Here is a 16175-nt window from a genome sequence, read left to right as displayed (position 1 = left end):
GTCTGTTCCTTGTGACGAGTAACCTTCATGAGACTAGCAGAAACCTTCTGCAAAAAATATGTGCTTGATTGCATGTACTCCCCCTTCACCAAAATCACATACATACTGACCTCCACCCCCCACTTCTTTGGAGCAGTTTCTCAGAGCTATCTGAGATGCTGTCTCCCAGGCTATAGTCCTCATTTTTCCCCAAATAAAACTTAACTCACAACTCTCACGCTGTGCTTTTTTTTTATATATATATATATAAATTATTTATTTTTGGCTTCATTGGGTCTTTGTTGCTATGCGCAGGCTTTTTCTAGTTGTGGCGAGTGGGGGCTACTCTTTGCTGCGGTGCAGAGGCTTCTCACTGCAGTGGCTTCTCTTGTTGTGGAGCATGGGCTCTAAGCACGTGGGCTCAGTAGTTGCGGCATGTGGGCTCAGTAGTTGTGGCTCGCAGGCTCTAGAGCGCAGTCTCAGTAGCTGTGGCGCATGGGCTTAGTTGCTCCACGCACGGCATGTGGGATCTTCTCGGACAAGGGATCGAACCCATGTCCCCTGCATTGGCAGGTGGATTCTTAACCACTGCACCACCAGGGAAGTCCCTGAGCATTTTTTTTAAGTCGACAGTGGGGAGGAGCTCAGTTTACCAGGGAAGGATGTGGTGCATCTCAGGAGGTTGGTGGCTGCCCCTAAGTTTGCAGAAACATCTCGAAGTTCAGGGTGTGACCTCACCTGCCCGCCTGGTCCTGACAGAGTCCAAAAAACCAACATCAGTCAACCCTCAGCCCACGCACCCTTAGCATCATCCCACACAGTTTTCAGCCTTGTGCTTTCAGCTACCTGCCCTGACCACCCAGACAGCAGGAGCCCAGGCAGTGGGAGATAATTATAATATTAGCTTAGACACAACATAATTATAAAGGAAACTGTTGATAAACAGCATAGATTTATGCATTCCCAAAATCAACTGACTCTTACTTGGGTTGTATCCTCTTTAGGGGTTAACCATACTGCTGTTCTGTCCCTAGGGTTTCACACCTGAGAGTGGAGATTGTGTAACCTTGTCCCTTTGTCCACACACAGGAGAAACCCCGGCTGGGCTTCTCCTCACCTACATCCCCAGGTGGAGACCTGCATCCACTTTCTCCCGAGGGGAGCTGGGTTGAGGTTGGGAAAACTTGAGCCTAAATGGACCCGTAGGGGAGAATTTAGCAACTAGCAAAAGCAAGGCCAGGGGTTCCAGGAGCTTTAGACAAACAGCGATGACAAGGAGCAGCAAAACACAGAAAATTGACATTGAAAGTTGCATGTTTGAAAGACACGACAGCCTTTGCTTGTTGTAGAGCTAATTATTATGCAAATTTATGCTAATAAACTCAGCCTCGAATGTTATTGAGAAGCTGCATTTTCCCCGTTAACATAGCCATAATGAGAGGTAAATTTGTAATGCAGATGCCCAAGGTAATATATCCTAAATCACTTTATGGTGTAAAGGATTCTCTCTCACCCCAGTCGACACAAACGTCAATTTAAATTAGTTTTTGCTTTGCATATTTATTGAAGCTTTATTTATTGTTAATATGTACTAAGGATACCAACTAAACAGACCCCACTACTTGTTAGAAGTGGAATTGAGCAGAGAGCTGGGATTGGCGTTTGCTCATCAGGAGAGGGTAGAATTTTCTCTTCTCCCAGCTAGAGCCGCCATCAGCTTGGATGATGCCAGCACCGCTCCTGGATCTCCCTTCCCCTCTGAGACTGCTGTCAAGTCAGGCTCTGCCGTGAGCGGGCTGTCCGATGACGGTATTTATTGTAGGGCATCTCTGGAGGTAACAGTCTTTGTCACCTCTACATCTGCATGTGTGGTACCACCCAGAGCTGCAGAAACTCGCTCCTGCCCACAGGGAAGGGCGTGGGGTTCAGGTGGCACCAGCTGTCGTGTTGGGAAGCTCACACACACCCTCACCCACATCTTCACGCCCTCCCCAGGCAAGCTCACACACGTGCGTGCACTCCGGCAGTTTTTCTTCTGATAGTCTTTAGTCTGACCGTCTTGTACACGTCCTCTCTTGGTGTTTACACTCAGCTCAAACACGCACTAATCTCCACTCGCCCTGCGCCTCAGCTATGGTCCTGCAGTACCCACGACTCTTTTAGGAACGGAAGGGGACAGCGTATGCTTGAAAAGTCTCCTGCAGGTAATTCCACCGCTGGGCGAGGGAACAATGGCTCTAAACCATGAGTGATCCTCTAGTTCTGGTTCTGTCACATTTTTAAAAATAAAGTGCCTACTGTGTGCCAGGATACAGTGTGAAGCATTTCACTTGCACTGTCCCTTACTTGGTAGTGACCGGTATGTTGGTATGACGATGCTATTGGGTTGGACAGAAAGTGATGTCACGGAAAAAACCAGAACGAACTTTTTGGCCAACCCAATATTTTGGCGACTAGGAGACTGAGGCTTTGTAGGCTTAAGTACCTGCCCACAGTGATTCCCTTACTACACACAGCAGAGAAAATTCAAATGTATGTTTATCAGGCTCCAAAGCTCATGGTCTTTTCATGGCACCATTCTGTTTCCTAGCTACTATCTCAGCAAATTTGAGTTTTTGTTTCCTCTGTAGCTTAAGAAGTTGGATTTGATGGTCTCAAAAGTTCTCTGAGGGCTTCCCTGGTGGCGCAATGGTTGAGAGTCTGCCTGCCAGTGTAGGGGACACGGGTTCGTGCCCCGGTCCGGGAAGATCCCACATGCCGCGGAGTGGCTAGGCCCATGAGCCATGGCTGCTGAGCCTGGGCGTCCAGAGCCTGTGCTCCGCAACGGGAGAGGCCACAGCAGTGAGAGGCCTGCGTACCGCAAAAAAAAAAAAAAAAAAAAAAAAAAAAAAAAAAAAAAAAAAAAAAAAAAAGTTCTCTGATCCCTCTAGCTCCAAATTATATGATTCTGTGGTGATGTAAGTGATTATCTCCTGATTGTGATTGTCCCCTTCCATCTTTTATCATGAACTAAGCTTAAGCTAGTGACTTGTGCAAAGATCCATGGCTGAGGCCGCCGACCTCTTCAGTCACTGTGTGTTGATTCGAGGGCCCCTGAACCTCAGTTGTTCTGTCTGACCCCAGCGTGGACAAATGGGCCTATAAAGAATCTGGGCTGACCGAACACAGGAAGATGCAGACCAGATGTGTTAATTCACGTATACATAGATTCAGGGCTTGCCAAGATGTCCACTTGTTACAAAATGTCAGGGACCTAAAATTTTCCTCATTAGCGTAACTCCTGTGAATCAAGTTATCCTGGCAGACCCTTCTGTGAACATGTAAATTCACAGGATGCAGGGCAGTATATCAGCTGTTTGTGCAGGTAATTCAGAGACGTGTATTTGGCAGAAACCAGAACCTAAATAGGGAAGCACCAAGAGAACAGAGCCATGAATTTTGATGAAGAAACAGGCTGAGAACTGGCTTTGTTTTTTACCATTTGGACATAGAACAAGATTGCTGCTGCTATACATTTCCCATATGGAAATAAAAACCCAACTAATAAGGATTTTTTGGTTCAGATCTATTAAGGGAAACAGTCATTTTGTGGCAATTTAAGGGAAAATTATCCAAGCAGATTTCAGGGGCTTCCTCACCTCCCTGCACCCAACCCGGCCCCAATTCTAAGTCCCCAGTAACCCAGAACGTCTCGATTCCACTTTAGAGGTTCAAACTTCGGCTTAAGGAACTAAACTAGGTTATAATGCTGAGTCTGGAACCAAAACACCATCTGTGCATATCCATCTCTGATACTTTAATATAAATAAGCTTATCAGATCAATTTTAGTTGTGACAGTATGCTGAGAAAAGGCTTTGAAAAGGTGTATCGTTTCATGTTTAGAAAGGAAATACATTTCTCTGTTAAAATTTTTAAAAATGTGAAAATAGTGAACAATATGAAGAAGGGAATAACAATTACGTATAACTCCACCCTCAAAGGTAACCATCCTTCAAACCTTGCTATGGCCCGTGGGACAGAGTGAATAGGATTTGGGCTGAATCAGGAACATTTTCCCGAAGCAGGATGGACAGCATGTCACTCTGGAAGTGGGTGGACCTGGATATGAGCCACACAGGGGTCAGGGGCGGCCGTGCTGACCCTGGGGGAAGAGGCCACAGACAGCAGGACAGAGCAGTGGCAGAGGCAGTGAGGGAGTGGTTCCAGATGGCACCTGTTCTCCACCTCGCCACCCTTCAAGCTGTGCTCAGGCACAGAAACGTGTTTGTACGACTGATGCAAATCCCTTCTCCTCTCTGCATCTTACTTTGCTCCTTGGTAAATAGGCAGACTAGTCCATCTCTTAAGCTTCCCTGCGGTCTGTGGTTTGTTCCACTTGAAAAAGGAATTGAAATTCTGCTGGCCCTGAGTTCTTTCAAGGGTTTGGTCAGAGTCAAGCGTGAGAGTGCCCAGATTCAAGAGTTCTTCATTCCAAACCCCAGGGAGTCCCCCAAATAGATGAGTATTTGTCGCTGTTGCAGAAACATGAGCGATGATTTACAAGAGGAAGAGCCTGGCATCTGCACCCAGACAGCCCTATTCAAGTTCAAGGTCACCCTTTCCTGCTGTAGATCTCTGAGCACACAGCAATGGCTTCAGTTCTGTGAGCCTCAGATTCCTGGTAAATAGCATCAATTATACATACTTCAAATTATTGTTATAGAAATGTGTAAGTACATCCACATAGCGTGTTCCATAGTCTCTAAAGCATTTTATGCCATAAGTGAGTAACAAGGTAAAGAATAAGAACTGATTTCTTAGAACCAAGTGTAATCGCTTCTTTTAGTAATTTTTTTTTTACTTTGTTTGGTGGTTTTACTTTTCAGATAACTTTCACCTGTATTATCTCCATACAGCTTTACAAGGATGGGGGTGGTACACAGAACCGGAGGTGGCAGGCTTATCTGATGGACGAAGGGGCCCGGGGTACCCCGACGGTTTGCACAGGGTTACCTAGTGCCTCCCTTCCATATGGTTCTGCCATCAGATCCCAGAACTGGATTTATCCTGTTGTGTTGTAAACACTGCAAAAGACTCAAAGCAGGCTCTGAGTTTGGTTCCTTGAACTAACGAGAACCTCAGTCAAGTCTCAGACTCTCTGGCCCGGGGGCCTCTTCTGTAAATGATGCAGTGGACCCAGAACTGGCATTTTTCAAAGGCTCTTTTCAGCGCTGTTATTTTGAGTGTTCCCAGAACATTTCTACATTTGGGAGGTGACTATTGTTGAGAGTCCCGGTGTGTTCACCGGCTGTAGGATAGGCTTCCTGCCCAGGAAGAAGGCCACCAGCATGTGTGGAGGTGGGGCGAGCAGGGCGCCCTCTCAGTCGCTCACTCCCCTGTACGCGGTCCCCTCCTTGGTGGGCACTGGTGTAGACAAAGCCGCGGGCACCACAGTCCCGAGAAGGCAGCTCTTCTTCCAGCCCCCAGGGGATGGGGCACAGGGACTTTCTGGCCCTTGTGCCCGGAGAGGATGGCTTTTCCTGCCAGGAGGTGAGGACTAAGTAAAGGAGCCTCCCCTCGGGCTGCACACGCAGCGTGGGGAGGATGCAGCCACAGGGAAGGGAGCACCCTGGACAGGAAAGGACGGCACCCGGGTGTGAGTGTCGGACACAGCCTGAGCCTTACCCCTCAGGGGAGAGTCAGGAAAGCTTGATCTGGGATTTGAGGGGTGAGAGTTCAGGTGGTTGGAGGGGAGAGAGCAGGGCTCTTGGTGAAACAGCACGGCTGTGAGCACCCATGGGAGGGGCTCAGCCGGACTGAGACCCTGGCATCCCAGCCTGGGTGACCACGCCGTGGCTGGACTTCAGCTCTGACGTCATCCATATGGGTCCTTGTGTCCACACAGAGGGGACCTCCAGGGAGAGGCTGGCAGGGGGCCTTTGTGATCTAGCTGCCTGTCTGGAGAGACGGCAGACGAGAGCCGCACTGTCAGGGACCCCAGGGCCCGTGGTGAGGTGCGTCCCACGTGCCTGGCTGTGGCCGCTGTGCTCAGAGGATGCATGACAGCATCCCTACATGGGAGGAACGATATGTGTATACACACCGCCTGTTTCCATCATCGCGCACACCCCGGGCCCTCGGAGCTGTGCGCAGGCCCCGGAGGTGGCCCATCTCGGGAAGAAGGCCTGGCCAGAGGGCAGGCCGGTGCCCCCGGGACACAGCACCTCCTCCACCTCCGTGGGCCCCTCTTTAATGCCGCTTCTCCCTCTGGCCGTGTTCACCTCGTGGGAGTCACGTACACTGTTTAGAAGTGCAGTTTCCCGATTTGTCCTGCATCCGTGTTCCCAGTTAAGCTGCCTGTCCTGGGGCGAGGCACAGGGACCACCTCCCTTCCCAGCAAGGACCCTGCTCCCCAGGGGGCCCCCACACCTCCTTAGCTCGTACATCCTGCCCTCTTCCACGTGGCGCCTCCTGGTGTGCCCATCACCTCTGACCCCTGGCCACTCCCCTCTCCCTCCCTGGTTTAATTTTCCTCCTTGTTCTTGTCACTCTTGGACATATGGCACATGTTAGGTAGGGGGCGTGGTATTCGTGTGCCTTGGGGATGGAATATAGGCTCCGTGGCAGAGACTTGTGTCTGTTTTGTTCAATGTTGTGTTTTCAGCTTCCGATAATGTCTTTGTAGTAGATAAATACACCCTTTCTTACACCCACTACATACCGCACATCGGGCCACGCGGTCACAAGGGCAGAGGAGCTCCCTGCCCTGCACGCTTGGGGTCTGGGGTCTGGGGTTTCCTCCATGTCCCAGTGCAGCCCTGAGTCCCACCCACCGGCTCTTAGGAAAGGACCAGCTTCAGTGCCAGGACACCCGCGAGCAGGGTTTCTGGAGGCTCATCATGGCTGGCAGTGCATTTCCCTCCACGACCCATCTAGAACCAGGGCATGGGTGGGGGGCACTAAAGAGAGGTGGTCTCTGATGGCCGCACAGGGACTCCCAGGAGAGAGACACGGGCCCTGCTTGGCCCAGAGTGCGGCTTCCTCTCCCTGTCGGGCCTGCACACAGGCCACGCCGTCCACTGTGATGCAGCCACAGGACACAGGGGACCTTGCCCTTCTGAGGGGCCAGCCTGCCGCCTGCTGTTCAGCTGATGGCACTGGCTTCTCCTCCCACAGAGGAAGGCCGTCTACACCTGGGCCTCAGCTGGGAGCCTGCGGGGTGACGTGCAGTGCTGACAACTGCCCACTGAGTGGAGACAGTGCTCCACGAGCGAGCTGAGACTGGATGCTAAGACAGCATCGCTCATTTGGCCTCCAGACTTCCTCACAGGAGTCCCCGCTTTCCCAGTCCCTGTCCCTGGTCCCCTCCACCCTCTCCGGGGCTGTCTGGCCCCTCCCCTGTCCTCGCCTTCCTTTGGATCAGAGCCACTTCTTTCCTTTGCCTCAGGCCCACTCCCTGCAATAGTCCCAGAGACCAGGGGCTTCGGGAAACAGGTTTTTGTTTTTCTTTTGTTTTAAGATTCGAAAGCAGTATTTCCCAGCCCGTCTACAACTGACACATCAAGCGATCAAATCCTGTTCACGGTTACCAGTTTGACAAAAACATCCAGGAAATTTTTCTCAGCTCAGAAGCTGCTTTGAAAATCTGTCTTGTACTAATGATCACAAATGGCTCTGTAAATGACCTTTTTTGAGCATGTGGCTGAGGAAAACCTTACAGCATATATAGAGGACCCAGTCATCATACAAATTCTATTAAAACGAGCACTAGCGCAGACATGCTTCCCACATAGGACGCACAAACGGCACGGAGAATCTCGCGGAGCCCGGGGAATGTGCTCCAAGGACCTTTTATGAGAGTACAGTGTACCTTTCCTTTTTTTGACACCACGGGAGGCTGTCTCGCCTGCTGGACTTGACAAAGAGACATGAAAGTGGAAAGAGCCCCTGGGGGTAGCTGGGGCCCCAGAGGAGCAGCCACTTGGTTATTTCTCTCTCCCTTTTTGTATGATGCGAACCGTCTGTCCTGGCTCAGAGCCGTCCCTTTCTGCTTGCCTGTTACAGACGGAATGGCCAGGAAGGGGCGGGAAGGGTGGACCTGCCCACTGGCCTGCCTAGTCTCTGGACGAACAGATCTCACGGTATGAGCTGAGTGAGTGACTCGGAGAAAAAAAGAGGACAGCACAATCCCTGAAACCCCAGACAGGTGCAGTGCAGTGACAGGCAGTAGGCAGGTACAAGGCTGGTGAGATTGTCTGTACAGACAGCGGGTCCTGCAGGGGCGCTGGGAGCAGCCACTGCAGGGGAGCCTGCGAGCCCCTGGGCTGCCGGCGGGCTGCACGCAGGGGTGACAGGAGCACAGCAGAAGTCCACTCCTAGAGCCCGCGCGATGGATGGATTACAGCCGATCAAGGCAGAGTCTGGGGCACTGGAGGAATGCCTGGTACCATTCCCAGAATTGGTGCCAATGGTACGGCTGCTAAGACAGCCCCAACTCAGAACTGGGCCGGGCAATCCGAGCTGAAGCAGCCACAAGGGGGGCGTGGTGCTTCCTCCTGGGATGTTGTGGTCAGTCCTGGGCTTAGGGACGTGCGAATATACGCGAGGGGTCAGGAGACCTCATCTGTTGGGAAAGCAGGGACGCAGGGCAGGAAACCAGGCAAGGCAGAGCAACCTGGGCCAAGAGCTTTACATGAACCCTCTACATGGAAATCCTCAACTGGAAACTGACGAGTTCTAAGAAAGGACGACTCTAAGCCCCCATTTTCTTAGATCCTAGTATTTGCAGGTTAACTGTTCTGGGAAAATTCTTGGGCCTGTTGGCGATAGCGGCGGCATCCTTCAGGGTAGGAGAGAAGGCTCTAGACACAGCTGGTGCTGACTCTGTCTCCACCTACACACAAGGACCCGTGGGACCCAAGACAGTGATGGCTCAGCAGGTGACCACGGATCCCCTTTCGCCAGGGTGTGGGCAGTGTGGGAGAACCGAGGTCAGGCAGCTGGGTAGGCTGAGCGCAAGGGGTGGGTAGGGTTTGGACTGAGGGGTTTTCCTGCGTCCTGATGGGGTTCTGAGTGGACACTTGGGGCCCAAGCACCACTGAGGTTAGCACAACACACACCCTGGAGGTTACACTGAGCACAGGCCAGACTGAAGGACCTCCTCTAAAAATCATCTTTACACCCATTTCTAAGAAACTTATTCTAAAATTCTTGTTAGCATCCCTTCCTGCTGCCAAAGGAGACCCCGTGTCCCCTTTCATTGAGCTTCTCAAAGGTTCCACCAACCTTCTCAGATTTTCTAGCTCCCCCCTCCCTTTCTGATTTTACTTTCTTGTGCCATTTATGGACATGCCCAAGTGTCCATGGATGGAAAAAAGAAAGGAAATGAAATCAACAGTCCTGCCTAATTAGACTTGCAGAAAGTTTGGGCAGGAGAGGTGAGAAGGTTTCTTTTGCATAGAGCACATTAAAATAATGTATGGAGAACCTCTCCCTTCCAGCTAAGGAAGTGGTCAAGATGAGAGGATCAATCTTTAAAAGAATAATGTTTTCAAAATCAGGTTCCTTGCCCTCAGATCCTTTGATGTATGAGTGTAATAGTGGGTAGGACACACAGTGAAATATACATGAGCTTGCCTAAGAAGAGAAGAGCTGAGTAGACGTAATATTAGTGTTTACATCAAAACTCAATTGGAACACTCCTTTCAAGATGATAGTTTGTTAGGCCGGGTGCAATTTAGTCCCACAAGGCTGTTTCCTTCCTGTGTCTGGGAAGCCCCCCCATCCCTGCCAGGACCCCACTGTCCATCCACTGCCCGCTTGCTTCCTCCCGAGATCCAGGTATGAGGATGCAGACACATCCACAGTGTGAGTCCTTCTTTGTGGCTGTCCATTTTACAGGCTGTAAAGGAAGAAATAGGGGGAGGTAGAACCTCTGGACACTGCCAGCAATGCCTTCGCTTTCTGGAGACTTAATCAGACAGTTTTAAACAGACAAGACATTAGGACAGAGAGAGCTTTTATTTTTTTATTTTTTATTTTTTGCAGAAAATCAACCAAAGAGATAAGCAAGCAAGAATATCTTCCTCCTCTCTCTCCTCAGCCTTTATTTCTCTTACGCATGCTTGACGGGAATTCAACCACAGTGAAAGACAAGTGGTGGCAAAACTGACCTTGTTGGGGAGACTCAGCTTGGTAAAAGCAGCTTCTGCTGCCAGATGCAAACTGGCAGATTCATGCTCGGATGCAGGCAGAGTTTGGCATGCAAACTCTGCAAGCAGCAAGTCCCCCTCAACAAGCATTTAGCAACAGACGGCTGCATGCAGATTTCCAGGCCTCTGCGTGGGACCCGAAGAGGTGCACTTTTAAACGTCATAGGGCATCCTTCAGCGTCTTGAATGGGGAGGCTTCCTCCCGGCAGGTTGCCTGCTTTTCTCGCCCAGCCGCTGCTCTCAGGCTGCACCGCAGGATGGCCGCAGGTGCCTTGGCCCAGCGGGACCAGGGGGCTACAGCAGGCTGGCCACCTCCTCGCCTCCACACCTGCTCTCACCCAGCATCCCCTCCTCCCTCGGGGAGAGCAGGCAGTTCCGAGCACGAACCTGCACACAGGTGCTAGGTTCTATTTCAGGAGTGGAGGGGAGAGCCTTCCATGCGTGGCTCTGACAACACGTGGCTATTGTGATGTGTCAGAATCATTGCTTTCAGACTCAGGTGACACAGAGCCCAGTGAGCGGGAGTGGAGGGATGGTTCCCGCCTAACAGCTTTGTGGTCTCTCTTTATCCCAGTAGTGGATGTCCTTGCTTCTTTCTTAGAAGCTGTGAAGCCTGAGAGGAGGGGAGGCTGGGGTTAGCAGATGCAAACTATGACACTTAGGATGGATAAACAACAAGGTCCTACTGTAGAGCACAGAGAACTATATTCAGTATCCTGGGATAAACCATCACAGAAAAGAATATGAAAAAGAACATATATGTGCATAACTGAGTCATTTTGCTGTACAGCAGAAATGAACACAACATTGTAAATCAACTATACTCCCGTTAATTAAAAAAAAGAGAGGGAGAGAAAAAATGAAACCTAAGAAGAGAGTAAAAAAGGAGAAAAGAGAGGAGGGGTGGAGAGAAATGGAAGAACTGAAAGTGACCTCAAAAATCCTTTATCCTAATTCAGATTCTTTGAAGTTTAGGATGTGAGAGAGCCAAAGAGAGGAATAGCTTAACAGAGGTTTTATAGAATGTTGGTGGCAAATCTGAGATTCAAAGTTGTGTCTCTTGACTGTGAATATCCCCAAAGTTCTCATCAGAAGAGTCAGCATATTAGAAGCTGTAGAGACAGTAGTGCCTGATAAAAGTTTCCCCCAAATTATCATTTTTACCTGAAAGCTCAAACTTTGGCATTGACAGCAGATACTGGCAGGTGTTTTCCATGAGGTGATGCTTTTGAGAAGGTGACTGTCAAGGACCCACATCTGAATAACCATAGATGGTCTGTCCTTCATTCAAGTAAAGATCGTGCCCCAGGAAGGCAGCCACTGGCATGGCTGGCAACGCGCACACAAGGGCAGGTCCGTGAGGCGACCACAGCCCGGGGCCAGGGAATGTCCCCTCTCACCACTCATGACATTGTGAACTTTGTACTCGAGAGTTGAGAGTTAATATATTTTTTCACTGTTTAGTGAAGGGTGTTCTTAAGTGCCACAGGCTTTGGGGTTTTCCTGTGAACGTCTGGGGTGAGAAGCAGTGACAGCACACGCCATGGCTGATACTTTGATTTGTGCCGAGGCTCTGGCGGTTTTACCCACTGTTTTTGCATCATCAGTGTAAACATCAACACAATGAAAAATAAAGAATATCTTAATATTATTCTGAAAATAGTCTGACGTCACAAGAACCCGAAAAGTTCTTGGAGACCCTGGGAAATCTAGGGCCCAGGCTTTGAGAACCACTAAATTAAAGAATCACAGGATCCTCTGGGGACCAAGGCTCTGGGCCCAGAAACTCTTAGGTGTCTTTTGTCGGAAAATAAGAGGTGTTAATGAGGCAATACAAATTCCAGACAGGTCTGTAGTATTCACCTATGATATGACTGTGCTGATCTCTGAATGATACAACATAGAAGCACCAGTGCCTACCACTGAGTCATTCACCCAGAAAGCCACCAGACCGTCCTGGAGGAGAATCTGGGTAGTTTCAATGACAAACGATACAGGTCTTTGCAAAATTACCTCAGCCCTGACGCCTACAGCACAGGTCCTCTGGCACATTCGTTCCTGGTTCAGTCAGCCGTGGCCCCAGGTGACCCCGGTCAGTGAGGCTGCCACCAGTTTGGAGCCCACCCCGGGGCTGTCTTTAAACACCAGGCTTCCTTTGTCTCCTGAAGTGTGATTAATTACTTATGTCTATTGAATGTAAAGACATCTTGCCATTTTATTTTCATTTTTAACTTTTAAAATGCTTACGTCTTACGTCGTATGTCAACAACTCTCAGAAATCTGCATCAACTTGGGCTAAAAGTGGGAATGGGTGTGTTGCTGCCCCCTCCTGGCAGATACTGAGAAGCACAAACGGGGTGGGGCTGGGTGCTATCACTGGGTAACTCCAGTGACTGTGGGGTAGGGGGGCTGGCTTCTTCCTGCTGAAATGGGAAGGCCCAGGCATTGTACCATAAGACAGAAATTGAGGCAAGAGGAGGTTCCCTGACCTGTTCCCTAGCATACCGTGTTCTCCATGGAGTGTGTCTTTGCCATCTTCCTGGCTTCTACTCTTCACTTTCAGTGTGTCAGATACATCAGGAGGCTCCACATCATTGATCCTCCTGTCCAAGCCCTTCCCTCTGTCTGGAACACTCTCCCGTTGCCTCTTTCTCTCTGAGAGGCTCGTACTCATCCTCTTACACCTCGTGCCATGTCACCACCTGCCAGAGGTCCCTCATCATAGCCCTCATTCTACATAAGCAACTCAGAATCAAGCCCTTCCTCCTTTATGTTTTGATAACTTCAGTCATACTATGTTTAGTCATTTATCCCATTATATTATACTTAGTTATTTACCTAGGTTTACTACTCAGCTTAAAATTCTTCGAGAACATTCCCAAATGGAAATGAGCTTTGGGTCGGGTATGGGCCAGGTGTTGGGTCAATACTGAGTAAAACAGATGTACTGCCAGCACTCGAGATATGCCCAGTGGAGAGGAAGGCAGATAATAACCAGTAAACATAAAGTGTACTCTGATGCGTTATAAAAGGTAACGGGCACACAGTGTTAGAGAAGATAGGGGTTTGTGTATTACAGACATTGAGAATGTTATTGTATACAAGATAGGAGTTCAACACATTTTGCTTAGTGAATATATCCTAGTTGTGCACTTGAAGGCTTGACAGGGCCCTACGGAACCCAGCAGATGTTATGGAAGAATGTGTAATGAGGGAGCCGTTACAGGGATGTGGGCAGAGTTCAGGAAGGAGACATGATGATGAGGCTGGTGTGGGCGGTGGCTTTGGAACAGCAACTACCCAACAGGAGCTGGGCTGTGGGTCCCCGGCTTCTCGCTCCACCACCTCCCCTCTCCTGCTGGGGTATCCACTGGCCAAACCCAACCAGAAGCTGAGGGCAAGGGAACCTGGCTGATGTGTCAGTAGAGGTTGGTCTCCGAGGGCACAGAACGGGTCGGGTCAGGAAGAGTGGGGAGGGGCTGGAGAGGGAGTCTAACGAGAAGCAGAGTAACCAGCACACGTGATTGGGTGAGCGTGCATCACATCTAGGCAGCCTTCAGCCTTACATAATTCCGGATCAAACTCCACGCCACCTTGGGGTCTGCACTGGTCCTTCTGGTGACAGCGTTTGTACAAGGGGATTCCCTTAGGACCTGGGACCAAGTACTTGACATAGGATTGTGGCTACCTGTGTGCAGGCTATAGAACCCTGGTCACATACAATTAAAGACAAAGAGTGAAAGAACATGAGACCTCCTGTCTCTCCCCTGGAGGCATTACCAATCTGTTTTAGGAAGAAAGCAATGTCCATGAGTGAGATTTCACAGTATGTCATATATGACAAAGATTAACATAAAGTTATCTGAATACTGCACATGCCTGAGGGCTTGGCAGGGATTAGGGGTGATCAGAATCAGGTTAAGTTAATCAGGTATTAACGTCTTAGCTGTAAGATAAAGTCCACTTAAACTGAGTTTGAAGGAATGTTACCCCACTGTAAGAACAGACATCTTCCCCCAAACATTTAATATTTGGGGGAATCCTTCAAATTACAAGATAATTGCATAGTAGGTTTATTCTTTAATGTGTCCTCGTTTATTTCCATTTTCACTGGAAGAGACATTCTCTCTACTTTCAGAAATTTACTGAGTCTGGGGGGAGATTTGGCATTGATCTGGCTTACCCCATCGATTTCCAATTCCTCAGAGACTCTCAACATGTATTGACTGAGATGTTTATGCAGCTAATCATTCTGTCGTCATGTTTGCTCTGCCTGTCTCTTTTCCTATTAGGACATGAGTTAGTTTATGAAATGCCAATTTTATATCAGATGTTCAAGAATGACCACATGACTTTTTAGTAGATACCAAATATAGCAGGAAATTATTTCTAACTCACCCTCTGCTCCCGTCACCTGCCAGCCTCCCCGCTCAGTCCATGACAGTTGGGCTTATTGAGTAGTTTGAATGCCACATTTTAAAAAATTATTATTTCTCTGCAATAAAGGCAGCTTACCCCAGGGTAGTCACCACTGGGAAGTACGTTCCTCCACTCCAAGTTCCCAGAGGCGACTAAAGGGGCCAGTGGGACTCTCCAAGGTGTGATGAGTAGAGGGGAGACTCTGACGTCCCCACTGACGTCCCCTGCTGATGGGCAGGTGAGAAGAGTCCATGCCTGTTCCTTTAAATCCCCACACGTCTTCCACCTACACTGATGGGATATGCACCCGGCCCATGAAGGCAGCCAGCCAGTAGGTGAACATGAAAAATAAGGAATCTAAAGAAAATAAGGCAGAATACAAGAAAGGGAGTAAATGGGGGTGGGAAAGACACTTCTTTGGGTGGCACGGTTGGGCAAGGCCTCTCTGGGGAGGTGACGATGGAGCACAGACTTAACTGATGGTAAGACAGCCTTGGGAAGACCCAGGAGAGCCATGCTCCAGGCAGAAGGAGACGCAGGAGCCAGGGTGGTGTGTGAGGATGCCCGAGCACGTGGGGTGTGACCGGAGCCCCCAGGGAGGGGCAGAGGAATGGAGCGTGCCAGTGGTGGTCAGAGCAGCAGGCAAACACCCACAAACCAGGGTCACATGGGGCATTTATAAGAAGTTTGGATTTTAAGCATAGCGGGAAGCCCTTGGAAGCTTTGCAGTGGCAGAGGTGTGACCTGATCTCTCAGTGTTAAGGGGCAGATGTGAGCGTGAGGGCCCGTGGGAGGCCGCTACATAGTCCTGTGCTGGGACTCATGTGGAAGGGGTGGAGCAGATGACATGGAATCAGATTCAGGATAAGTTTAAGTCAGAGACTGCACCTGCCAACGGGTTGGATGTGCAGATAAGGAAGAGAGGAACCGAAGATGCCGTTTAGGGTTTTGACCCAAGAGAGTAGGAATGGGAATGCCATTTACCAAGGTAGAGGCTCCCCAAGGAGAAGCAGATTGTGGGGTGGAGGAGGATGGTTAATTAGCAGGTCGGTTTTGTTGACTGAAGAGCCCTTTAGACATCTGGGCCACATTGTCCTACAATGGGTGATGGAGGAATCGACCCCCAGGAAGAGTCTGTGACTAGAGGCACACATTTCAAAGCCATTTTCCCAGCTATAGACTCAACAGGAGTGGATGTAGAGATAGATGATCCAAAACAAGGAGGAAGAGCCAGCGGGGACCAAGAAGAGGCAAGTGAGGTAACGGCTTCAGGAGAAAGAACGTGTCCACCGTGATACAGGGACCGAAGGGCTGAGGAAAATGAGAGAAATTTTAATCATCTTTGGCACAATGCAGTTCATGGGTGACCTTGACAATAGCAATTTCAAGAGTATAACAGGAACAAAGCTGATTGGAGTGGGTGGAAATCAGGGGCTAGAAAGTAAAAAGTGCAAAAGAGAGCATATGTGATTTTTTAAAAAGAGTTTTATTGTGAAGCGGGGCAGGGAACTGGGGTGATTGCCAGGGGGATGGGTGTGGAGCCCAGGAAAGATGGTCATGTTTATGATGATTACTGTGATGATAGC

Source organism: Mesoplodon densirostris, chromosome 7 (genome assembly GCF_025265405.1).
Source record: "Mesoplodon densirostris isolate mMesDen1 chromosome 7, mMesDen1 primary haplotype, whole genome shotgun sequence".
Lineage (NCBI taxonomy): Eukaryota > Metazoa > Chordata > Mammalia > Artiodactyla > Ziphiidae > Mesoplodon > Mesoplodon densirostris.
Note: the sequence above shows the minus strand (reverse complement) of the source record.